Source organism: Balaenoptera borealis, assembly GCF_965194805.1.
Source record: "Balaenoptera borealis genome assembly, chromosome: 1".
Lineage (NCBI taxonomy): Eukaryota > Metazoa > Chordata > Mammalia > Artiodactyla > Balaenopteridae > Balaenoptera > Balaenoptera borealis.
Genome location: NC_138860.1, coordinates 120895618 through 120909652, shown reverse-complemented (window position 1 = coordinate 120909652; position 14035 = coordinate 120895618). Strand labels below are relative to the sequence as shown.

Below are 14035 nucleotides of genomic sequence, written 5' to 3'. Positions count from 1 at the left end.
TCAGATCAGCAGACAGAAAGACAAATAAAAAAAAAAAAAGAAAGAAACATATGAGATCTATGGGATAACATTAAACATGCCAGCATTCATATTATAAGAGTTCCAGAAGGAGACGAGAGAGCAAGATGAGTATTGAGAACGTATTTGAAGAAATTATGGCTGAAAAAATAAACTGAAAAATTCATTTTTTGCTTAAACCAGGTTCTTAACCAATACAAATAATTATAAGCTTACGTTCCGTTTTTTATTTTGTTCTTAAACAAAGAAAATTACTTCACAATGTCCTTGCATAAAATGCCACAACTCAAGTGAAATAAGAAAAGGTTTCCTTACATGTTTCTTCCATGAGAAAATTAGCTCTGACGCAGTAGCTTTAAAATTGTCTTTTAATTTACATATTCTTCCATCTCAAACATACAGCCTAGAACACAGGAGCTAACCTGATGACTATCAAGACTGAAACAGGAAGAAATAGAAAATACGAACAGACAAATTAACCAGTAATGAATTTGAATCAGTAATTTAGAAACTCGAAACAAGCAAAATTCCAGGACCACATAGCTTCACTGAGGATTCTACCAAAAATAAAACGAACTAATACCTATCCTTCTCAAACTATTCCAAAAGACAGAAGAGGAAGGAACACTCCCCAATATAATAAAAACCCTTTATGACAAACCCACAGCCAATAGAATACTCAACGGTGAAAAGCTAAAAGAGAGAGGGCAGACAGCAGAAGCAAGAAGAATTACAATCCTGCAGCCTGTGGAACAAAAACCACATTCACAAAAAGACAGACAAGATGAAAAGGCAGAGGGCTATGTCCCAGATGAAGGAACAAGATACAACCCTAGAAAAACAACTAAATGAAGTGGAGATAGGCAACCTTCCAGAAAAAGAATTCAGAATAATGATAGTGAAGATGATCCAGGACCTCAGAAAAAGAATGGAGGCAAAGATCGAGAAGATGCAAGAAATGTTTAACAAAGACCTAGAAGAATTAATGAACAAACAAACAGAGATGAACAATACAATAACTGAAATGAAAAATACACTAGAAGGAATCAATAGCAGAATAACTGAGGCAGAAGAATGGATAACTGACCTGGAAGACAGAATAGTGGAATGCACTGCTGCGGAACAGAATAAAGAGAAAAGAATGAAAAGAAATGAAGACAGTCTAAAAGACCTCTGGGACAATATTAAACACAACAACATTTGCAATATAGGGGTCCCAGAAGGGGAAGAGACAGAGAAAGGACCAGAGAAAATATTTGAAGACACTATAGTCGAAAACTTCCCTAACATGGGAAAGGAAATAGCCACCCAAGTCCAGGAAGCGCAGAGAGCCCCATACAGGATAAACCCAAGGAGAAACACACCAAGACACATAGTAATCAAACTGGCAAAAATTAAAGACAAAGAAAAATTATTGAAAGCAGCAAGGGAGAAATGACAAATAACATACAAGGGAACTCCCATAAGGCTAACAGCTGATTTCTCAGCAGAAACCCTACAAGCCAGAAGGGAGTGGCATGATATACTTAAAGTGATGAAAGGGAAGAACTACAACCAAGATTAACTTACCCGGCAAGGATCTCATTCAGATTCGATGGAGAAATCAAGATTAAACAGACAAGCAAAAGCTAAGAGAATTCATCACCACCAAAACAGCTCTACAACAAATGCTAAAGGAACTTCTCTAAGTGGGAAACACAAGAGAAGAAAAGGACCTACAAAAACAAACCCAAAACTATTAAGAAAATGGTCATAGGAACATACATATTGATAATTACCATAAACGTGAAGGGATTAAATGCTCCAACCAAAAGATACAGGCTCACTGAATGGTTACAAAAACAAGACCCATATATATGCTGTCTACAAGAGACCCACTTCAGACCTAGGGACACACTCAGACAAAGTGAGGGGATGGAAAAAGATATTCCATGCAAATGGAAATCAAAAGAAATCTGGAGTAGCAATATTCATATCAGATAAAATAGACTTTAAAATAACGAATGTTAAAAGAGACAAGGAAGGACACTATATAATGATCAGGGGATCAATCCAAGAAGAAAATATAACAATTATAAATATATATGCACCCAAAATAGGAGCACCCCAATACATAAGGCAACTACTAACAGCTATAAAAGAGGAAATAGACAGTAACACAATAATAGTGGGAGGCTTCAACACCTCACTTACACCGATGGACCGATCATCCAAAATGAAAATAAATAAGGAAACAGAAGCTTTAAATAACACAATAGACCAGATAGATTTAATTGATATTTATAGGACATTCCATCCCAAAACAGCAGATTACACTTTTTTCTCAAGTGCACACGGAACATTCGCCAGGATAGATCACATCTTGGGATACAAATCAAGCCTCAGTAAATTTAAGAAAATTGAAATCATACCAAGCATCTTTTCTGACCACAACACTATGAGATTAGAAATCAATTACGAGGAAAAAAACGTAAAAAACACAAACACATGGACATTAAACAATACGGTACTAAATAACCAAGAGATCACTGAAGAAATCAAAGAGGAAATCAAAAAATACCTAGAGACAAATGACAACGAAAACACGACGATCCAAAACCTATGGGATGCAGCAAAAGGAGTTCTAAGAGGGAAGTTTATAGCTTTACAAGCCTACCTCAAGAAACAAGAAAAATCTCAAATAAACAATCTAACCTTACACCTGAAGGAACTAGAGAAAGAAGAACAAACAAAACCCAAACTTAGCAGCAGGAAAGAAATCATAAAGATCAGAGTGGATATAAATGAAATAGAAACAAAGAAAACAATAGCAAAGATCAATAAAACTAAAAGCTGGTTCTTTGAGAAGATAAACAAAATTCATAAACCATTAGTCAGACTCATCAAGAAAAAGAGGGAGAGGACTCAAATCAATAAAATTAGAAGTGAAAATGGAGAAGTTGCAACAGACATCACAGAAATACAAAGCATCCTAAGAGACTACTACAAGCAACGCTATGCCAATAAAATGGACAACCTGGAAGAAATGGACAAATTCTTAGAAAGGTATAACCTCCCAAGACTGAACGCAGAAGAAATAGAAAATATGAACAGACCAATCACAAGTAATGAAATTGAAACTGTGATTAAAACTCTTCCAACAAACAAAAGTCCAGGACCAGATGGCTTCACAGGTGAATTCTATCAAACATTTAGAGAAGAGCCAACACCCATCCTTCTCAAACTCTTCCAAAAAATTGCAGAGGAAGGAACACTCCCAAACTCATTCTATGAGGTCATCATCACCCTGATACCAAAATCAAAGATACTACAAAAAAAGAAAACTACAGACCAATATCACTGATGAATTTAGATGCAAAAATCCTCAACAAAATACTAGCAAACAGACTCCAACAACACATTAAAAGGATCATAAACCATGATCAAGTGGGATTTATCTCAGGGATGCAAGGATTCTTCAATATACGCAAATCAATCAATGTGATACACCACATTAACAAACTGAAGAATAAAAACCATATGATCATCTCAATAGATGCAGAAAAAGCTTTTGACAAAATTCAACACCCATTTATGATAAGAACTCTCCAGAAAGTGGGCATAGAGGGAACCTACCTCAACATAATAAAGGCCATATATGACAAACGCACAGCAAACATCATTCTCAATGGTGAAACACTGAAAGCATTTCCTCTAAGATCAGGAACAAGACAAGGATGTCCACTCTCGCCACAATTATTCAACAAAGTTTTGGAAGTCCTAGCCCTGGCAATCACAGAAGAAAAAGAAATAAAAGGAATACAAATTGGAAAACAAGAAGTAAAACGGTCACTGTTTGCAGATGACATGATACTATAGAGAATCCTAAAGATGCCACCAGAAAACTACTAGAGCTAATCAATGAATTTGGTAAAGTTGCAGGACACAAAATTAATGCACAGAAATCTCTTGCATTCTTATACTCTAATGATGAAAAATCTGAAAGAGGAATTAAGGAAACACTCCCATTTACCACTGCAACAAAATGAATAAAATACCTAGGAATAAACCTACCTAGGGAGACAAGAGCCCTGTATGCAGAAAACTATAAGACACTGATGAAAGAAATTAAAGATGATACCAACAGATGGAGAGATACACAATGTTCCTGGATTGGAAGAATCAATATTGTGAAAATGACTATACTACCCAAAGCAATCTACTGATTCAATGCAATCCTTATCAAATTACCAATGGCATTTTTTACAGAACTAGAACAAAAAATCTTAAAATTTGTATGGAGACACAGAAGACCCTGAATAGCCAAAGCAGTCTTGAGGGGAAAAAACGGAGCTGGAGGAATCAGACTCCCTGACTTCAGACTATACTATAAAGCTACAGTAATCAAGACAATACGGTACTGGCACAAAAACAGAAACATAGATCAATGGAACAAGATAGAAAACCCAGAGGTAAACCCACACACCTATGGTCAACTAATCTATGACAAAGGAGGCAAGGATATACAATGGAGAAAAGACAGTCTCTTCAATAAGTGGTGCTGGGAAAACTGGACAGCTACATGGAAAAGAATGAAATTAGAACACTCCCTAACACCATACACAAAAATAAACTCAAAATGGATTCAAGACCTAAATGTAAGACCAGACACTATAAAACTCTTAGAGGAAAACATAGGAAGAACACTCTTTGACATAAATCACAGCAAGATCTGTTTTGATCCACCTCCTAGAGTAATGGAAATAAAAACAAAAATAAACAAATGGGACCTGATGAAACTTAAAAGCTTTTGCACAGCAAAGGAAACCATAAACAAGATGAAAAGACAACCCTCAGAATGGGAGAAAATATTTGCAAACGAATCAATGGACAAAGGATTAACCTCCAAAATATATAAACAACTCATACAGCTCAATATTAAAAAAACTAACAACCCAATCCAAAAATGGGCAGAAGACCTAAATAGACATTTCTGCAAAGAAGACATACAGATGGCCAAGAAGCACATGAAAAGCTCCTCAGCATCACTAATTATTAGAGAAATGCAAATCAAAACTACAATGAGGTATCACCTCACACCAGTTAGAATGGGCATCATCAGAAAATCTACAAACAACAAATGCTGGAGAGGGTGTGTAGAAAAGGGAACCCTCTTGCACTGTTGGTGGGAATGTAAATTGTTACAGCCACTATGGAGCACCGTATGGAGGTTCCTTAAAAAACTAATAATAGAATTACCATATGATCCAGCAATCCCACTACTGGGCACATACCCAGAGAAAACCGTAATTCAAAAAGACACATGCACCCCAATGTTCATTGCAGCACTATTTACAATAGCCAGGTCATGAAAGCAACCTAAATGCCCAACGACAGACAAATGGATAAAGATGATGTGGTACATATATACAGTGGAATATTACTCAGCCATAAAAAGGAACAAAATTTGGTCATTTGTTGAGCCGTGGATGAATCTAGAGACTGTTATACAGAGTGAAGTAAGTCAGAAAGAGAAAAACAAATATTGTATATTAACACATATATGTGGAACCTAGAAAAATGGTACAGATGAACCGGTTTGCAGGGCAGAAATTGAGACACAGATGTAGAGAACAAACGTATGGACACCAAAGGGGGAAAGCCATGGGGGGTGGTGGTGGCGGTATGATGAATTGGGCGATTGGGATTGACATGTATACACTGATGTGTATAAAATTGATGACTAATAAGAACCTGCTGTATAAAAAAATAAATAAAATTAAATTAAAAAATTAAAAAAAAAAATGTGACACACACACTAAGTAAGCAAATGCTGTTGGAAAAATGGCACCAGTAGACTAGCTCCATGCAGGGTTGCCACAAACCTTCAATTTAAAAAAAAAAAATACAGTATCTGTGAAGTGCAATAAAGTGAAACAATAAAAAAAAAAGAAAGAAAAAGAAAAGCTAAAAGCCTTCTCACTATATTCAGGAACAAGACAGGAATGCCCACTCTCACCACTTCTATTCAACATAGTATTAGAAGTCCTAACAACAGCAATCAGACGAGAGAAAGAAGTAAAAGATATCCAAATTAGAAGGGAAGAGGTAAAATTATCACTATTTGCAGATGACATGACACTCTTATATAGAGAACCTCAAAGTCTCCACCCAAAAAATATTGGAACTAATAAATGAATTCAGCAAGGTTGCAGGATACAAGATTAATATACAGAAATCTGCTGCATTTCTCTACACTAATAATGAAATATGAGAAAGTTTTTAAAATCCCCTTTAAAATCTTATCAAAAAGGAAAAAAAAAAAAAACTAGTAATAAACTTAACCAAGGAGGTTAAAGACCTATACTCTAAAAACTTTAAAACATTGATGAAGGAATTTAAAGATGATACAAAGAAACAGAAAGATATCCCACGCTCTTGGATTGGAAGAATTAATATTGTTAAAATGGCCGTACTACCAAAAGAAATATAGAGATTTAACATGATACCTATCAAAATACCCATAACATTTTTCAAAGAACTAGAACAAATAATCCTAAAATTCATATAGCACCACAAAAGACCTTGAATTTCCAAAGCAGTCTTGAGAAAAAAAAAAACAAAGTTGGAGGTATAAACCTCCTAGACTTCAGACAATACTACACAGCTACAGTAATCAAAACAGCATGGTACTGGCACAAAAACAGACACAAAGATCAATGAAGCAGAATAGAGAACCCAGAAATAAACCTATGCACCTATGGTCAATTGATCTACAACAAAGGAGGCAAGAATATACAATGGAGAAAAGACAGTCTCTTCAACAAGTGGTGCTGAGAAAACTGGACAGCCACATGTAAAGCAATGAGATTAGAACATTCTCTCACACCATATACAGAAATAAACTCAACATGGTTTAAAGACCTAAATGTAAGAGCGGTTTGAAACCATAAAACTCCTACAAGAGAATGTAGGTGGAACACTCTTTGACATAAATTGTAGCAATATTTCCTTGGATCAGTATCATAAAGCAAAAATAAACAAATGGGACCTAATTAAACTTAAAAAGCTTTTGCATAGCAAAGGAGACTATCAACAAAATAAAAAGACAACCTACGGAATGACAGAAAATATTTGCAAATGATGTGACTGACAAGGGGTTAATACCCAAATTATACAAACAGCTCTTACAACTCAATATCAAAAAAACAAACAACCCAATCAAAAAATGAGCAGAAGACCTAAATAGACACTTTTCCAAAGAAGACATGCAGATGGCTAACAGGCACATGAAAAGTTGCTGAACATCACTAATTGTTAGAGAAATGCAAATCAAAACAATGAGATATCACCTCACACCTGTCAGAATGGCTATCATCAAAAAGTCTACAAATAATAAATGCTGGAGAGGGTGTGGAGAAAAGGGAACTCTCATACACTGTTGGTGGGAATGTAAGTTGGTACAAACACTATGGAGAACAGTATGCAGGTTCCTCTAAACACTAAAACTAAAGCTACCATATGATCCACCCATCCCACTCCTGGGCATATATCTGGAAAAGATGAAAACTCTTAATTCAAAAAGACACATGCACCCCAATGTTCATAGCAGCACTATCTATAATAGCCAAGACATGGAAGCAACCCAAGTGCCCATCAACAGATGACTGGATTATAGGATGTGGTATATATACATATATATGTAATATATGCATAATATGGAGTATAAAATAGAATATTACTCAGCCATAAAAAAGAATGAAATACGGCCATTTGCAGCGATGTGGATGCACCTAGAGAGTATTATGCTTAGTGAAATGAGTCAGACAAAGAAAGACAAATACTCTATGATATCACATGTGAAATCTAAAAAATAACACGAATGTATATGTAAAACAGAAACAGATTCACAGATATAGAAAACTAATTTGTTACCAAAGGGAAGAGTGACAAATTAGGGGTATGGGATTGAGAGATACAAACTGCTATATATAAAATAGAGAAACAACAAGGATATACTGTATAGCACAGGGAATTATACCTATTATCTTGTAATAACCTATAATGGAGTATAATCTGCAAAAATACTGAATCACTATGCTGTACACCTGAAACTAACATAATATTATAAATTAACTATACTTCAATAAAAAGAAGAAATTTTAAAAAGCTAACCATATATTAAACAAGTCTGACTATAAAAATGTGCATTCTTTAGAACAATTCTAATCAAGGTACTGGAAAACTGTCATCTATTTCTGTCTTGGGCTGGCTTTGGTGATCATGCCACATTGCTAGAACTTATACTAACAGATTATTTTTTTAAAGCTTCATTTATATCTTCCCAATCAATCTATTAAAGAAAAAAGATTTGCTTTCTTTAAGAACATGGAAAAGATGAATCTTAAAACAGCAATATACATTTGGTGTGCAATTTTAAATACTGTCTCTACCTACATTATTATTTTCTGCCATTATTTAGTTATTTAAATACTCACTTAAATGTCTTCTTTAACTAGAATATAAGCTTCTGTACAGTATATATATTCTGCATTCTCCACAGCACTCTGCATGTTCAAAATGTGGGTGAGCCTCGTTCAATTAGTTGAAGGCCTTAAGAGAAAACACACTGAAACCCCAAAGAAAGAGGGAACTCAGCCTCAGACTGTCTTGGACTTGAGTTGCAACATCAGCTCTTCCCTGGGTCTCCAGATTGCCAACCCTGCAGATTTTGGACTTCCCAGTGGCCACAGTCACATAAACCAATTCATATTCATTGTCTCTTTCTCCCTCTCCACTCCCTCTCCCTCTCCTCCTTTCCACTCTATATATACTATTGGTTCTGTTTCTTTAGAGAACCCTGAGTAATACATTCATTATTCCACAGCGTCAGCTACATTTCATGAGACTAAAACCATGATCTAACATACTCTTTAAGGCAAAAAGGTTCTGGAGGAAAAGATATACCAACCTACATATAACCCAGGCCTAAACTAAGGATGTTAGATTATTATAAAAAGGATGGATGAGGACAGTTGTATAAAGAACAATCTACAGGATTTATCTTAATAGAAGTGAGAAAAAGAGTAGATTATATAGACTATTTCATAATTACCACCATATTTCTTTGATTCTAAGCCATACTGTTTTGTTTTTTAACATTCAAAAACATATAAAATTGTGATGCATCTTACAATCGCTGCCAGCCGGGCGGCAGTCCTGGCATAGTGATCACTGCCTGTGCATTTACATCAAAATTCGCAGAACCAGTGTCAGAGACAGAGAAAAACGCAGATATGATAATGGAACGCTCTTTTAAGAAATGTTGCATCACCAACTCTTGATGACAGAGAGGATAATGTGGTACAGAAAAACATGGACAATGAGGGCTCTAAAGAAGAGATTCAAAAGTGTCTGCCTTTGAACGTGAAGAAGTTTAAGGAATGCCTTGATCAACTTATTTGACTTATATTTTTCCTTTTCTTGTTTGCATGAAAGTGATGTGACTTTTTAAAATTATCTTTAAGAGCATTTAAAATAAACGCTCTTCCAGTGTGTATAAAATAAAATTGTAGTACTAAGAAAGTGTCGCTTCATAGTTGAAATTGCAGAGGGTTTTTTTTTTTCCCCAAACTAATAAAACAACAGTGTGTCTTACAATGAATTGTGATCTTAACTGCAATGAAAAATAGCAGCATACTGGCTATCAGAATCTAGAGTGTATAGAACTAATGACAACTCCAACCACCTTTTGAACCTTTACTCTATGCCAACAGTTCTCAAACTTGAATGTGCATCAAAATCTCCTGGAGGGCTTGAATAAGATCGCTAGGCCCCTTCCCCAAGCTTTTCGCTCAAGGCAGCACAACTCATGTCAGACCTACTCCAGCAAGGCTGCGAAACCTCATATACTCTTGAGCTGGGCAGGATTAGCTCAGGGCAAAGGGTTGAGCCTGCAGAGGAAGGGTATCAGTACCTGCAGCTGCACAGAGGGAGGGGAAACAGTGATTGACACATGAGTGATCCATTTCCAAATCCAATTCTGACACCAACAATCTGTGTGATAACTGCACAAGGTACTAACATTTCCAATTATTAACCTGAAAAAAAAAGGAAGTAGAACTAAGACCCTTTCTAGCTCTAAAATTCTAAAATCTTTGTCCCAAGCAAAGAAAAAAAAATTATAATCTAGGTCATTCATGATCTGGATAGGCTTTCTACTCAGGCCACACTCAAAATATAACTTTTAACATTCCAGTTAAAACTAGATTCCAGATGCAGAACTTCTAAAGTAGTGAAGTGAAAAGTTCAGCAATTCTTCTCCTCAAAACAATGAAAAAACTGCACAAAACTGTCACAAACAACCATTCCAGGACTCTGGAATATAAGAAATTGAAAGGCTTTCATTCAAGAAAAAGTACTGAACTTGGAGGAAGAACAGTGGGAGTGGCATTTTAGCCTGGAGCCATCCTCATACACCAGTACCCTCCAGCTCCATCAGTACCAGGGCTGGGCAGGGCATGAAATGCAGCAGCTTTGCTGCTGAATGGACCTGACTTGATTTGAAGCAAAGTGTGGAAAAGCACCATGCCCATAGGCATTATCAAAAAGAATAGCAAACTTGGTGGCAAATAATCAGGGAAGGCCAGCATCACAGTTGCCTGTGGTTGTGATCCTGTCTATACCATTACTGGACCAGAAAAATACTGGAGTCATAAGTACCCACCCTCCATCACACCTAATCCCAAAATGAAGAGTGGCCTGTCATTTTCTCTGCCCTCTTTACTCATCACCTCTACTCCTTACCCACCCCTAAAGAGGATAAGAACTTAAGCATGGAATCCAAAGACACACAGATTATATCTAAATTCACGTTTTCAATGAAGACATTACTCCCCTCTGGCTAGTGAGAAGTCAATTATATCTGCCTCTTGACTCTCAGCTGGGTTCTAGTTAGATGAGACGTATTACAATTGAGTTCCAAGGAGAAAAGGTTTTATTACAAACACTAATAAAAGTCAGCTAGGATATTGGCCTGGAAAAGTATCTTTTCTTTTGCCCTCTTGTAACGCTAAGGTTAGGAAATTGAGATATCTTTCTCAACTTATGAGTCCCTAATGTTTATCCCCACAACACAGTTTCCATCTTATGCTGTCAAAGAAAAATGGAAATGCTGACTTTATAATCTCAATCTATATAACTGTCAAATGGAATTTTCCTTCACCCAAGGAGGTGGTAAGTTGTGGTGAAGATATTAATAATAAATGTAGAAGTTGTCTATAGGAAGTCTCTCTGTCTACCCTTTATTTAAATTTATATTTTATTTATTATTTTTTTATACAGCATGTTCTTATTAGTCATCAATTTTATACACATCAGTGTATACATGTCAATTCCAATCTCTCAATTCATCCCACCACCACCCTCACCCGCCGCTGCTTTCCCCACCTTGGTGTCCATACGTTTGTTCTCTACATCTGTGTCTCAATTTCTACCCGGCAAACCGGTTCATCTGTACCATTTTTCTAGGTTCCACATACATGCGTTAATATACGATATTTGTTTTTCTCTTTCTTACTTCACTCTGTATGACAGTCTCTAGATTCATCCACGTCTATACAAATGACCCAATTTCGTTCCTTTTTATGGATGAGTAATATTCCACTGTATATATGTACCACATCTTCTTTATCCATTCATCTGTTGATGGGCATTTAGGTTGCTTTCATGACCTGGCTATTGTAAATAGTGCTGCAATGAACATTGGGGTGCATGTGTCTTTTTGAATTATGGTTTTCTCTGGGTATATGCCCAGGAGTGGGATTGCTGGGTCATATGGTAAGTCTATTTTTAGTTTTTTAAGGAACCTCCATACTGTTCTCCATAGTGGCTGTATCAATTTACATTCCCACCAACAGTGCAAGAGGGTTCCCTTTTCTCCACATCCTCTCCAACATTTATTGTTTGTAGATTTTCTGAGGATGCCCATTCTAACTGGTGTGAGGTGATACCTCATTGTAGTTTTGATTTTCATTTCTCTAATAATTAGTGATGTTCAGCAGCTTTTCATGTGCCTCTTGGCCATCTGTATGTCTTCTTTGCAGAAATGTTTATTTAGGTCTTCTGCCCATTTTCGGATTGGGTTTTTTTTTTAATATTGAGCTGAATGAGCTGTTTATATATTTTGCAGATTAATCCTTTGTCCGTTGATTCATTTGCAAATATTTTCTCCCATTCTGAGGGTTGCCTTTTCGTCTTGTTTGTAGTTTCCTTTGCTTTGCAAAAGCTTTTAAGTTTCATTAGGTCCCATTTGTTTATTTTTGTTTTTATTTCCATTACTCTAGGAGGTGGATCAAAAAAGACCTTGCTGTGATTTATGGCAAAGAGTGTTCTTCCTATGTTTTCCTCTAAGAGTTTTATAGTGTCCGGTCTTACATTTAGGTCTCTAATCCATTTTCAGGGTATTTTTGTGTATGGTGTTAGGGAGTGTTCTAATTTCATTCTTTTCCATGTAGCTGTCCAGTTTTCCCAGCACCACTTATTGAAGAGACTGTCTTTTCTCCATTGTATATCCTTGCCTCCTTTGTCATAGATTAGTTGACCATAGGTGTGTGGGTTTATCTCTGGGCTTTCTACCCTGTTCCATTGATCTATATTTCTGTTTTTGTGCCAGTACCACACTGTCTTGATTACTGTAGCTTTGTAGTAAAGCCTGAAGTGAGGGAGTCTGATTCCTCCAGCTCCATTTTTTTCCCTCAAGACTGCTTTGGCTATTCGGAGTCTTTTGTGTCTCCATACAAATTTTAAGATTTTTTGATCTAGTTCCGTAAAAAATGCCATTGGTAATATGATAGGGATTGCATTGAATCTGTAGATTGCTGTGGGTATAGAGTCATTTTCACAATATTGATTCTTCCAATCCAAGAGTATGGTATATCTCTCCATCTGTTGGTATTACCTTTAATTTCTTTCATCAGTGTCTTACAGTTTTCTGCACACAGGTCTTTTGTCTCCCTAGGGAGGTTTATTCCTAGGTATTTTATTCTTTTTGTTGCAATGGTAAATGGGAGTGATTCCTTAATTTCTCTTTCAGATTTTTCAGCATTAGTGTATAGGAATGCAAGAGATTTCTGTACATTAATTTTGTATCCTGCTACTTTACCAAATTCATTGATTAGCTCTAGTAGTTTTCTGGTGGCATCTTTAGGATTCTCTATGTATAGTATCAGGTCATCTGCAAACAGTGACAGTTTTACTTCTTTTCTGATTTGGATTCCTTTTATTTCTTTTTCTTCTCTGATTGCCGTGGCTAAAACTTCAAAAATTATGTTGAATAATAGTGGTGAGAGTGGGAAACCTTGTCCTTTTCCTGATCTTAGAGAAATGGTTTCAGTTTTTCACCATTGAGAACAATGTTGGCTGTGGGTTTGTCATATATGGCCTTTATTATGTTGAGGTAGGTTCCCTCTACGCCCACTTTCTGGAGAGATTTTATCATAAATGAGTGTTGAATTTTGTCAAAAGCTTTTTCTGCATCTACTGAGATGATCATATGGTTTTTATCCTTCAATTTGTTAATGTGGTGTATCACATTGATTGATTTGCGTATATTGAAGAATCCTTGCATTCCTGGGATAAACCCCACTTGATCATGGTATATGATCCTTTTAATGTGCTGTTGGATTCTGTTTGCTAGTATTTTTTTGAGGATTTTTGCATCTATGTTCATCAGTGATAATGACCTGCAGTTTTCTTTTTTTGTGACATCTTTATCTGGTTTTGGTATCAGGATGATGGTGGCCTCGTAGAATGAGTTTGGGAGTGTTCCTCCCTCTGCTATATTTTGGAAGAGTTTGAGAAGGAGGATAGGTGTTAGCTCTTCTCTAAATTTTTGATAGAATTCACCTGTGAAGCCATCTGGTCCTGGGCTTTTGCTTGTTGGAAGATTTTTAATCACAGTTTCGTTTCAGTGCTTGTGATTGGTCTGTTAATATTGAGATCTTATATTCACCACTTACCTGCTTTACATGTCACATTC

The 14035-nt window shown here is 36.1% G+C and overlaps 1 protein-coding gene and 1 long non-coding RNA gene across 11 annotated transcripts in view; one reads left to right on the top strand and one right to left on the bottom strand.

The window, feature by feature from the left end:
* Positions 1-14035, bottom strand: part of TTLL7 (tubulin tyrosine ligase like 7) — a 157059-nt gene that overhangs the window by 115015 nt on the left and 28009 nt on the right. The gene's annotated exons all lie outside the window — the stretch shown is intronic.
* The window catches only part of LOC309604817, a 405061-nt gene that overhangs the window by 381644 nt on the left and 9382 nt on the right, over positions 1-14035 (top strand). The window lies entirely within an intron of this gene.